This window comes from Hordeum vulgare, chromosome 6H, assembly GCF_904849725.1.
Source record: "Hordeum vulgare subsp. vulgare chromosome 6H, MorexV3_pseudomolecules_assembly, whole genome shotgun sequence".
Lineage (NCBI taxonomy): Eukaryota > Viridiplantae > Streptophyta > Magnoliopsida > Poales > Poaceae > Hordeum > Hordeum vulgare.
The window spans coordinates 407,896,057-407,908,143 of record NC_058523.1 but is presented as its reverse complement, the minus strand read 5'-3'; positions in this window follow the sequence as shown (position 1 = coordinate 407,908,143).

The window sequence follows — 12,087 nt, the reverse complement described above, 5'->3', positions numbered from 1 at the left end:
CCAAAGGTAGTAAGCTTCTCAACTTCTCACTTCCACGTATCACCGTGGAGAACTCAAACCGATGCAACTAATGCAATGGCAAGAACACACGAAGTGGTCAAGTCCCTCACACTCAAATCCCTCCACAACAACAAAAGCTATGGAGAAATATGAGAGGAAGAACAAGGAGCTCACAAAGAACTCCAAGATCAAGATCCAAGGGGTTCCCCTCACATAGAGGAGAAAGTGATTGGTGGAGATGTGGATCTAGATCTCCTCTCTCTTTTCCCTCAAGAACAAGCAAGAATCATTGGAGGGATAGAGAGTAATCAAGCTCTAAGAATGCCAACAATGGTGATAGAACAAGAGCTCAACAGATGGATAAGACCAAGGGGGAAGAAGACCCCCTTTATATAGTGGGGGAAGGAATCAGACCGTTACCCCCACTTTCTGCCCGAGCTCCAGCGGTACTACCGCTGGCACTCCAGCGGTACTACCGCCAGCGAGCGGTACTACCGCTGGCTGCAGCGGTACTACCGCTGGCACTCCAGCGGTACTACCGCCAGCGAGCCGTACTACCGCTGGCTGCAGCGGTACTACCGCTGGCACTCCAGCGGTACTACCGCTAGCCCCAGCGGTACTACCGCTGGGCCCCTGGTAGTGCAACGGCACTACCACCGCCAAGAAAGTCTTCGCAAAAAGGTCCGTCCACGAACAACCGCTAGGCAGGCGGTACTAAGCTCCTGGAGCGGTACTACCGCTGACCAGGGGCGGTACTACCGCCAGCCAGCGGTACTACCGCTTGGGCCAGCGGTACTACCGCCAACTCTAGCGGTACTACCGCTAGGTCCAGCGGTACTACCGCTCGCCACTGAAACAGCCATAACTTTCGCATACGAGCTCCGAATCGAGCAAACCCAAGCTTGTTGGATTCAGGACGACAAGGGCTTAAGACCATGCGGTTATGGAAATGCCAATGATATAAAGATGTGAGTCCTCTAAGAATGAAGAACTGGCAAAAACTCCAACATCGAAAACATCATAGTAGTTGCATATGGACTCCGTTTTCGATGAAATCGAGCTTGTCATGAAGATGACCATAAGCTCTAGAACTCACAGAGAGAAACACCAAATAAGAACCAAGAAGTATGATGCAAGGATGCAAATGGTTTGAGCTCTCAACGAACGATACGATCAAGCTACTCACTTGAGAGCCCCCCTTGATAGAACAACAATCTATCCTAACCAGAAAACCTATCAAGGGCAAACCTATACCTTGCACCTCATCCTCTTGAGCTAGATGATGATGATCTTGGCTTCCTCAAGATGGACCACCTTTCTTGATTGTATTGGCTTGATGAAGACTAGTTGATTGCTCCCCCATACTCACTATGGGTGAGCCAGTCTTCAGCATATCTTCACAAGTCCATTGCCACCATAATGGACGGCAAGCTTCAAGCATGCTATCTTCGTGCTGATCCACTTGAACTTGCACACCGCAATCTTGATGATGATCACAACTTGACGTCATACTCCATGGGTTGTATGAGATCTTCCCTTTGACGCAAGCCCATGTAAACACACCTAACCCCCACATAGAACTCTCATGAAGACCATGGGTTAGTACACAAACACGTAATGGACAATGCTTACCATACCATGGGATCACTTGATCCCTCTCGGCACATCTTGTACGCTTTGTGTGTTGATCATCTTGATTTACTCTTTGTCTGAGATCTTGATCAACCATTGATGACGATCACAACTTGACGTCATACTCCATGAGTTGTATGAGATCTTCCCTTTGACGCAAGCCCATGTAAACACACCTAACCCCCACATAGAACTCTCACGAAGACCATGGGTTAGTACACAAACACGTAATGGACAATGCTTACCATACCATGGGATCACTTGATCCCTCTCGGTACATCTTGTACGCTTTGTGTGTTGATCATCTTGATTTACTCTTTGTCTGAGATCTTGATCAACCATGTGTCTCTATGACCATTCTTTGGATAATACCTTGAATACCATCTTGGTCATCATATAAACTCCTTGAACCCAACTGATGGACTTCAAGAAGTGCCTATGGACAAATCCTATAAATGTAACTTAAGGCAACCATTAGTCCATAGGAATTGTCATCAAGTACCAAAACCACATATGGTGATATATGCTCCAACAGCGTGTTAGAATGTGAGGACCCGTTCGACTACGATGGTTTGCCGACTCCACCGAGTTGTTCTTCTTCCAAGCGGGATCTCAGGCAAGATGACCATTTCCCCAGATACCATTACTATCATTGCCATGCTAGTTTTACCGCTTCTATCGTTATGTCTCGTTGCCTACCACATGTTAAATACCAGCCTCTCAACAATGCCATGAAAACTTCAACCTGTTCGACCTAGCAAACCACTGATTGGCTATGTTACCGCTTGCTTAACCCTCTTGTTAGCGTTGCTAGTTGCAGGTGCAGTTGCTTCCATGTGATAACATGGGTTCCTTGTCATATCACCATATTTAATGCTATTTAATTTAATGCACCTATATACTTGGTAAAAGGTGAAAGGCTCGGCCTTTCTAGCCTGGTGTTTTGTTCCACCTTTTCCCCCTTAGTTTCAGCTACCGGTGTTATGTTCCATAAACGAGCGCTCCTAACACGATCGGGGTTGTTATGAGGACCCCCTTGATAATTCGTTTTAGATTAAAGCTGGTCCGGCAAGGCCCAACATTGGTTCTACGTTTGCCCCAAGGCTGATGGTGTTGGTCCCAAACGGTTTGCATAAACAGGGGGAGTAATTTTACATAAACACGGGGGGCCAGTGCTGATGGTGTTGGTCCCAAACGGTTTGCCTGCGGGGCCACCACGGGGAAACTCGAGGTTTGGCACCCGTAGCTAGTTCCATCCGTCGTGTCCTGAGAACGAGATACGTGGCTCCTATCGGGATCGTCAACACGCCGGGCGGCCTTGCTGGATTAGTTTTACCTTTGACGAGATATCTTGTGCATCGGGATTCCGGTGATGCTTCGGGTAATCTCAGAGTTGAGGTTTTCCACTAGGGAATCCGACGAGATCGCGAGCTTCGTGATTGAGGATTTCTATGCGGCTTGTGGTAATTTGTGATGGACTAGTTGGAGCACCCCTGCAGGGTTAAATCTTTTCGGAAAGCCGTGCCCGCGGTTATGTGGCAACGTGGAAACTTTGTTTAACACTGGTTCTAGATAACTTGAAGTTAACTTAATTAAAACTTGCCAACTGTGTGCGTAACCGTGACTGTCTCTTTCGTGAGTTCTTTCTCCTATCGAGGACACGGTGGGGTTATGTCTGACGCAGGTAGGTGTTCAGGGTCATTCATTTGATCATCAGTAGTTCACGTCCGTTATGCGTAGATCTTCCCCCTCTTATTTCTTGTACTCGTAAGTTAGCCACCAAATATATGCTTAGCCGCTGCTGCAACCTCACCACTTAACCATACCTCACCCATTAAGCTTTGCTACTCTTGATACCTTTGGAAATGAGATTGCTGAGTCCCCTGTGGCTCACAGATTACTACAACACCAGTTGCAGGTACAGGTAAAGGTTACTCGACGCGAGCGCGTTGATTGTTCATTTGGAGTTGCTTCTTCTTCTTCTTCTTCATCGAACTAGGATGGGTTCCAAGCCGGCAGCCTGGGATAGCAAGGATGGACGTCGTTCTTATTTTTCTCGTTTGTTTTCATCCGTAGTCGGACCCTGCTCTTACTCTTGATGTTTATGTAATGTACTGATGTGACTCTGATGTAACTTGTGGCGAGTGTAAGCCAATTCAATATATATCTCTTCTTTTCAGTGCATGTACTTGTAACGATATCCATTCTTGCGACACGACGAGATGCGCTTCTATCCCTGACGAGGCCTTCGTGCCAAATTGAGGATAGGGTCGCATCTTGGGCGTGACACAAACACCGGTAACTGGTAACTAAGGCGGCAATAACAGAACAAAACACCCGACAAAAGGCTAGGCCTCCCGTCATTTACCAAGTATATAGGTGCATTAATTAAATAACAGAATAAGAGATAATGATATCAAGCTCATGTTATCACATGAGTCAAAGCACCTGCATCTAGCAACACTAACATTAGTAGCTGAGCAAAGCCTACTTAGCCATTCAAGTTTTGCTAGGAAGGGATCAGTGTATGGGTTCATGGCATATCAAGAGGCAGTTTAATTCATTGGTAGGCAGCGAGCAATAAGACATGGAAACGCAAACTAGCATAACAAGTCTAGAGATGGAATCAAGGTCATATCATCTTGCGTGTGATATCCTCAGCTTGGAATGGTTCTGGTTCGTCCTGCACGTACTCTCCTCACTCCACATATTCGTTCTCCGATCCCGGTGCTACCCAACATACGAATAACAACCAATGAACAACAACACCACAAGATGCACAAGCACATGATGCATGAGATGAAAAATGAGCATGCATCACTATTTCTATCACTAGCACAAGCAAAGAAACTACTACAAGTTTCTGGACAGAACTGTACACTAAGCTATTTTGACATGCATGAGAATGGCATGAAAAGATGCATCTCGTAAAACCATGAAAAACCATATAAAGAACATTACGAACGGAGCTACGGATCAACGGGAATCAACGAAACAAGATATGAAGCTCTACGTGTAAGAATCAACACCACACACTTCAATGGCACAAATCTGGTATTCCCAGGTTACCAAGACATATAACAACCCAACATGAATGGATTGGAGCAAGGAAGAACACCACAACACCAACTAATCACCCACATTCATCAAAATAACTATACTACACAATCTGCCATAATTTGCATCTTAGCTCTTTGTGAACTACATGCTACATAGCTACAGCCCTCCAAATATGACAAATAATATATGTGGTTGTAGCCCACAAAGTACACTACAAGCACCAGTAAGAATCACAGCAAAATGAATTAAACTCTAGAGGATACAAGGCCACAAACTTTCCTAAAACCATCAGATCTCAGGGACTTAGTGAAAATTCCTGCACCTCACTTTCTGTCTTAGTTCTGAAGCTTTTTGACAGCAAGCAAAACATAACCTAGAGGACTCCAAATGAGATGAAATTTGACAGGGATCTTCACAAACATATCAGGTCCACAATACTAGCACTGAACTATGGCTAGTTCACAACACAATGACGAGCACAACCTCATCTATAGGAGAAGAAAATGTTTCCAGATTCTCAGACTTAGTGAAATTCTAGATTTCACTAAGCTGGACTTTTTCAGCCACATGCCCACTTTGTCTAGGCATAGCTTGCACACAAATAACACCAAGTGATAAATGACACCACTATGGTGTAGAGAAAAACCCCTACTACTATCACACAAAAGCTCATGCCCTTGGGCTCCACCTATTCCATGGAAACAAGGAGCAAACTTGCAACAAATCTGAATATGTCAACTCCATAAAGTATCCTAATGGCAAAACTAACTTCACCACTAGATTCCTTGGGAGTTTCTACCCCAAAATCATATATAAAATGTGGGCACTTACTTGGAACAAGTGACCACAAATTAAGGAAGAGGAAACTACCCAAATCATGCCTAGTGAATAGGGCATCATTTCATGTAGTTCCACTATATCAACAACTACATGGTTGAGCTCATGTGCACAATGACAAAGTTAAATGGGGGTTTGAACCCCATGTTTGTGTCATGCACATCAACCTCATAAACACTACTACCAAGCTATCCACACAAACAACATACTATGCCCTCTCACATATGGTCATGTGGAGGTGCAAGGCTTGTTTGCAAAGGTGGAGTGCCTCTCACACACATCTACTTCACTTCACACACAAGCACATCAAGCTCAAGATCAACACCCCTACCTACACATGCTAAACATAACTTGCATCACATGGCAAACATACACACGTCATAACCCTCATAAGATGCATTTTCACATGAAACTCTAGTGCATCACACACAACAAATAGCTATGATTGCAAGCTCAAGATCATACTAGCATGTGCCCCTACATGCACTCCCTCTAGAGCACACACACACACACATACCTCTCACAAGATCACATACACACACTAGTTAGGACACACTCACACATGATATGTGGTGAGGAGGGGGGAACCCTTCACACACATACACATGCTTGCACAAGGCCACCACCACATCACACCTACATCATGCACTCTTATCCACTAGAACATATATACACAAGTAAAACTCCTAAAAATGGAAGCTACTCACATACACAAACTACATCACCTACACAAGCTCATGAATCTACAAGTTAGCTAGTTCACCAAGCAACACATACTGTTTAGATCTTAACAAAAAAAATTACTACAACATCTGATGTTCAAATCAGCCTTAAACCATCAAGCTAAAACAGGAAATAAAGCAAAGGAAGTACAAAAAAAATAAAAGGGTGGAGCTGGGTTTCGAGCCCAAGATCCCCTGGACATGCTCTGCTTCCCTTGCCACCCTGCTGTTGCCACTAAATTCGACAGAGAAGGGGGGCTTACAGAGATGTCCCTCTATTGCAGCTAAACTACTAGCACACAGGAAAATAAACCACAAAAAGGGGGAGCACCATCTGGGATTCGATCCCTGCATCTCTCGGGTACAACCCCAAGACGCCAACCACTGCGCTACGCTACTGCTACTGACAAAGAGGAGGAGGCATCTCTGAAGATCAACGTCCCTGCTATGAACATCTCGCCGGTGACCGAACCAGAGGCGGACGGCGGCGACCACCACGTATATCTACACGCATACCACGCTACGGGGTTGGAGTAGGATCCACAGGGGATCCATTCCCGCCTCTAAAAGCACCTGCTGTTGCATCTAACGACGAGCACAACCAACTACTCTACTGCACTGCTAGCTGCCATTGCTCCAGAGCACAACACCTCGGTGACGAGCTCGAGCTATGCGTGGCTAGAGAGGGAAGAGAAGGGGCGGCGGCTTCTCACCGAGGGGGAAGGAGAGGAGAGGACGCCGACGTCGCGAAAGAAGAGGAAGCGGTGCTGGTCGCTGCAGGAAGACGCCGCCCGAACCCGAGGAAGGAGGTGCACGTCGGGGACGTCGAGGAAGAAGCTCCGGCTCCGGCTCCGCGCAAAAATGGAACCCCTCCTGTGTCCTCTTGGTTGCGCAGCTGCGGGGAGACGACGAGGTTGAGGCTACGCCGGCGACGAGGTCGACCCGGAGCTGATCATGGCGTTGGGAACAACCACGAGGTCTCTGGCGGCGCGGGAGGAAGAAGAGGAGGGAGAGGAGGAACCCTAGCTTCCTGGGGGAGAGGGAGGAGCGTTATATGAGCCTCGGGGGACGAGCTTGAGCCGCTGGATCAAGCTTACGCTGATCGGGAGGCTGGCACTTGATCGTACATGCATGATGCCGGGAGGAAGAAGATAGCGTCTCGCCTGGGCTGCTGCAGCGAAGGGGTATGGGCCAGGGAGTGCTAGTTGCAGCGAGAGAGAGAGAGGGAATGGGCCGCCAGGGAGAGAGAGAGCCCACCTTGGCTGCACTTTAAAGAAAATATAGACCCAATGCTTTCCTTTTACAGAAATAACAGAAAAGAGAGAAATAACACATGGTTTTCTGTAGGAGATAAAAACAGAATAAAAATGCCCCTGATCATAAGGAATTATGACCTATTTGAATAAAGTAGAAAATAAATATTTAGAGCAATTTAAATAAATGCAAAACAGCAATCTATTTACTGTTTTGGATTTATTTGCACCCTTAAAACTAAGGTACAAAACAACAAAAACACATCTTGGCATCCTCCACAAAATACACTAAATCATGGGCATATTTAAAAGAGGGAAGGGAGAAGAGAATCTTGACATAGGAGAAATAGAGAGGAGGGGTGGAGATGGTTTTGAAACCCAAGCATATACTATCACATGCACACCCCACATAAACTATACATCACATGCACATCATCACAAGGCATCACAAGGTGCAACCACAAGATCACCACCACCACATGAAATGCTAAGATCATATGGCAACAACACAAGACTAGGGCATGCAATGGTATGCTATGCATGCATGCAGGGGAAGGAAACAAAAAGGAACATCACATGAAGTCATGGCACAAATGATAACACCAAAACTCTGACAAGGTGGACCCAGATGCAATAGGTTCCAAATATGGCAAGGTCACATCTCGGGCACTACAAACTCTCTGACACTACAAAGAAGATCTCGCCCTCGAGATCTAAGACTGAAAGAAATCAGGAAATTCAGAACGGAGGTGATCCTCACGTTCCCATGTAGCCTCTTTATCGGAATGGTGAGACCACTGCACTTTGAGAAATTTGACAGTCTTGTTACGGGTCTTGCGCTCAGTCGCCTCGAGAACCGCAACTGGGTGCTCACGATAAGAAAGGTCAGGCTGAAGGTCGATATCTTGAAGATGCACAGTGCACTCGGGGGTCTTGAAACACCTCCGAAGCTGAGAAACATGGAACACATCATGGACATTTGCAAAGGTTGACGGAAGCTCGAGCTGGTACGCAAGGTCGCCCCTCTTGCCAACCACTCTGAACGGACCAACGAAACGAGGCGCAAGCTTGCCTTTGATGCCAAAGCGCTGTATACCCTTCATAGGCGACACCTTGAGATAGACAAAGTCATCAAGCTCATAAGACATGTCACGGTGCTTGCTATTGTAATAGCTCTTTTGACGGGACTGAGCTGCTCTGAGGTTGTCGCGAATGATCCGACACATCTCCCCAGCTTCTTCTATCATATCATTGCCAAGGATCTGACGCTCGCCGGTCTCGGACCAGTTGAGCGAAGTACGACACTTCCTGCCATAGAGGATTTCAAACGGAGCCTTGCCAGAACTAGCTTGATAACTATTGTTATACGAGAACTCCGCGAAAGGCAGACAATCTTCCCACTTCATGCCAAAAGAGATAACACAGGCTCTCAACATATCCTTAAGAACGTGATTCGCTCTCTCCACTTGACCACTAGTCTGAGGATGGAACGCTGTGCTGAAGCGGATCTTCGTGCCCATAGCAGACTGAAAGGAGTCCCAGAACATGGAAGTGAAGATACTTCCGCGATCTGAAGAGATCATCATAGGGACGCCGTGCAAAGAGACAATCCTGGAGGTGTACAACTCTGCCAGCCGAGCTGCTGAAATGGACTCCTTGACTGGAAGGAAATGAGCCACTTTACTCAATTTGTCGATGACGACGAAGATAGCATCATTGTCCTTCTTGGACTTCGGAAACCCGGTGACGAAATCCATCTCAATGTGATCAAACTTCCACTCGGGAATCGGCAAAGGCTGCAAGAGGCTTGCTGGGCGTTGATGTTCTGCTTTCACTCTTCGACATACATCACACTCGTTTACGAACTGAGCAATTTCACGTTTCATACGAGTCCACCAGAAAGTCTGCTTCAAGTCATGGTACATTTTGGAGCTTCCAGGATGAATAGAGAGCAGAGAGTTATGAGCTTCTTCCATGATCACCTTCCTGAGATCACCTTTCGGGACGACAAGGCGATCCTCGAAAAACAACGTGTCCCTGGCATCAACAGTGAAGCACTTATACTTGGGGAGACTCTTTCCCACGCCAATCTTGACCTTCTTCACCATAGCGTCAAGAAGCTGAGCTTCTCTGACCTGATCTTCCAAGGTAGGAGAGACCTGAAGGTTCGCAAGAAAACCCTGAGGAACTAGCTGAAGATTGAGCTCCTGAAAGACTCAGAAAGACCCGGCTAGAGAGGTTGCAGAATCAGACTATTGCAATATGCCTTCCTGCTCAATGCATCTGCCACCACATTTGCCTTGCCTGGCGTGTACTCAACACTCAGATTAAAATCCTGGAGCATTTCCACCCAACGTGTTTACCGAAGATTCAAGTTAGGCTGAGTGAAGATATACTTGAGACTCTTGTGATCGGTGAAAACTTCAACCTTACGTTCTAACAAGAGATGTCTCCAAGTCATCAAGGCGTGCACAACAGCTGCTAGCTCGAGATCGTGCACATGATAGTTCTTCTCCGCAGGCTTCAACTGCCTGGAGGTATAAGCAACCACCTTCCTATCTTGCATCAAGACTGCACCAAGACCCTGGAGAGAAGCGTCGCAAAAGACCTGGTACGGCTTGGAATCATCCGGAGGGGCCAACACCGGAGTGGAGATAAGCTTCTCTTTGAGTGTATCGAAAGCCAGTTGACACTCTGGAGACCAAACATACTTAACACGCTTCTGAAGAAGACTAGAGAGCGGCTTGGCCATTTTGGAGAAGTTCTCAACGAACCTTCTGCAATATCCAGCAAGCCCGAGAAAGCTTCGAAGCTGCTTCACATTCTGCGGAGGTTCCCATTCAACAATGGCTTGAACCTTGGACGGGTCAACCTTAATGCCCTCGACAGAGATAATATGCCCAAGATAAACCACTTCTTTCAGCCAGAACTCGCACTTGAAAAACTTGGCATACAACTTGTACTCTCTCAGTTTATCAAGCACCAATTTGAGATGTCTCTCATGTTCTTCCTCAGTCTTAGAAAAGACCAGAATGTCGTCGAGATAGAGCAAGACAAATTCATTCTTGTATGGGGAGAAAATATAGTTCATCAATCGACAAAATGTCGGAGGAGCATTAGCCAGACCAAAAGACATGACCGTATACTCATACGAGCCAAAACTAGTCCTGAAGGGGTGGGCTATGTCGATCTCTGAAAGGGAATTCTCTTCTGCAATGTGCTTAAAGAACAAGTGACGGCACATTTCATTCCATTGCCTGAACTACTACCCAACAACCGAGAATACTACGATGAATATTCATCAGTAGAAATACGTGATGTCACATGCACTGAATCACCTGATGGCTTCATAATCAGATGTGTTGAGATGGAAGATTTATTCAGTTCCACAACCACCATCCCTGAAGCCGATGTAATCTGTGATTCTGATATTGATCCTACCAAGGAGGTCGAAGAACCCGAATGTGTTGGCTGGAGGCTTGTGACATGGTATAGGGAGACCTGTTGGAACTATTGGTCCAAGGAGCATATGGTTAATGTTGTTGACCTCAGAGCTGAGTGGCTGCTTCCTTCTAATCCATCGTCCGTGCAATCTTCTTTTCCCATCCTGTGTGGTGATGATGCAGTTTGCATCCTCTCAAGGAGTGATGATCATTCAGATGGTGATCGTTGGATTGTCACTATTGACATCCAGAGTAAAAAAGTGAGAGGGGTAATAGAAACTTCTTGTGACCGACACGTGCTTTTCAGCTCAGCCATTTCCTATCCAGGTAACTATAGCCATGCTTGTTGTTCTTTTTAGGGGTACGTTCATGTGTCAATAAGCTGTAGTTTGGGAAATTTCATTTTGCTATGCAAGGTTCTTATTTTGTGTAGCACCAGAACATGTTATTATTCAGTCTGTACAGTTATAGTTAACACTTAAATCATGGTGGTTACTATTATTCAAATCTTAACTAAAACCATGACAAGAATTATGGAATGGAGGTCCTAATAATCAAGACCTTAACTATGATTGTTATTATTCAGCCTGTGCAGTAATATCTAAGACTTAAATCCTGCTGTACTTATTCTGTATGGTAAAAGTCTTTCTAAATTGCTGGAGATAAAGGATCTGTTACTTTAGGTCCTCGGCATGATCGATCGGTGTATGGTTAGTTATGCCGTCATTCTTTTTCTCCATATTGCTGAATAAGTGATCATGAATGTAACCGTTTTCTGTTTGCTATGCCTTTTAGATGGAGGTCCTCGCTTGTTGAGGAAGACCTCGTCTGATGATGCCCATGGATGCAAGAGAAAAAATAATGTGTTTTAGCTTGCAGGCCACCATAGTTCCTCATTCAATCCTCATCAGGCCAAGTAACATTCATGAAGCTTGTAATGTACTCCCGTCATCCCAAAATGTGCGCCTTTGGTTTAGTACAACATTGTTCTAAAGTTGTACTAAATCAAAGACACTTACTTTGGGACAGAGGGAGTAGTAGTATACTTGAAACAACTGACATATAAACCATATTAAGCTTTGTTGATCTAAAATCTTGATGTTAATGTCTTCCTTCAAAAAGGAAGTGTATCTGCATTAT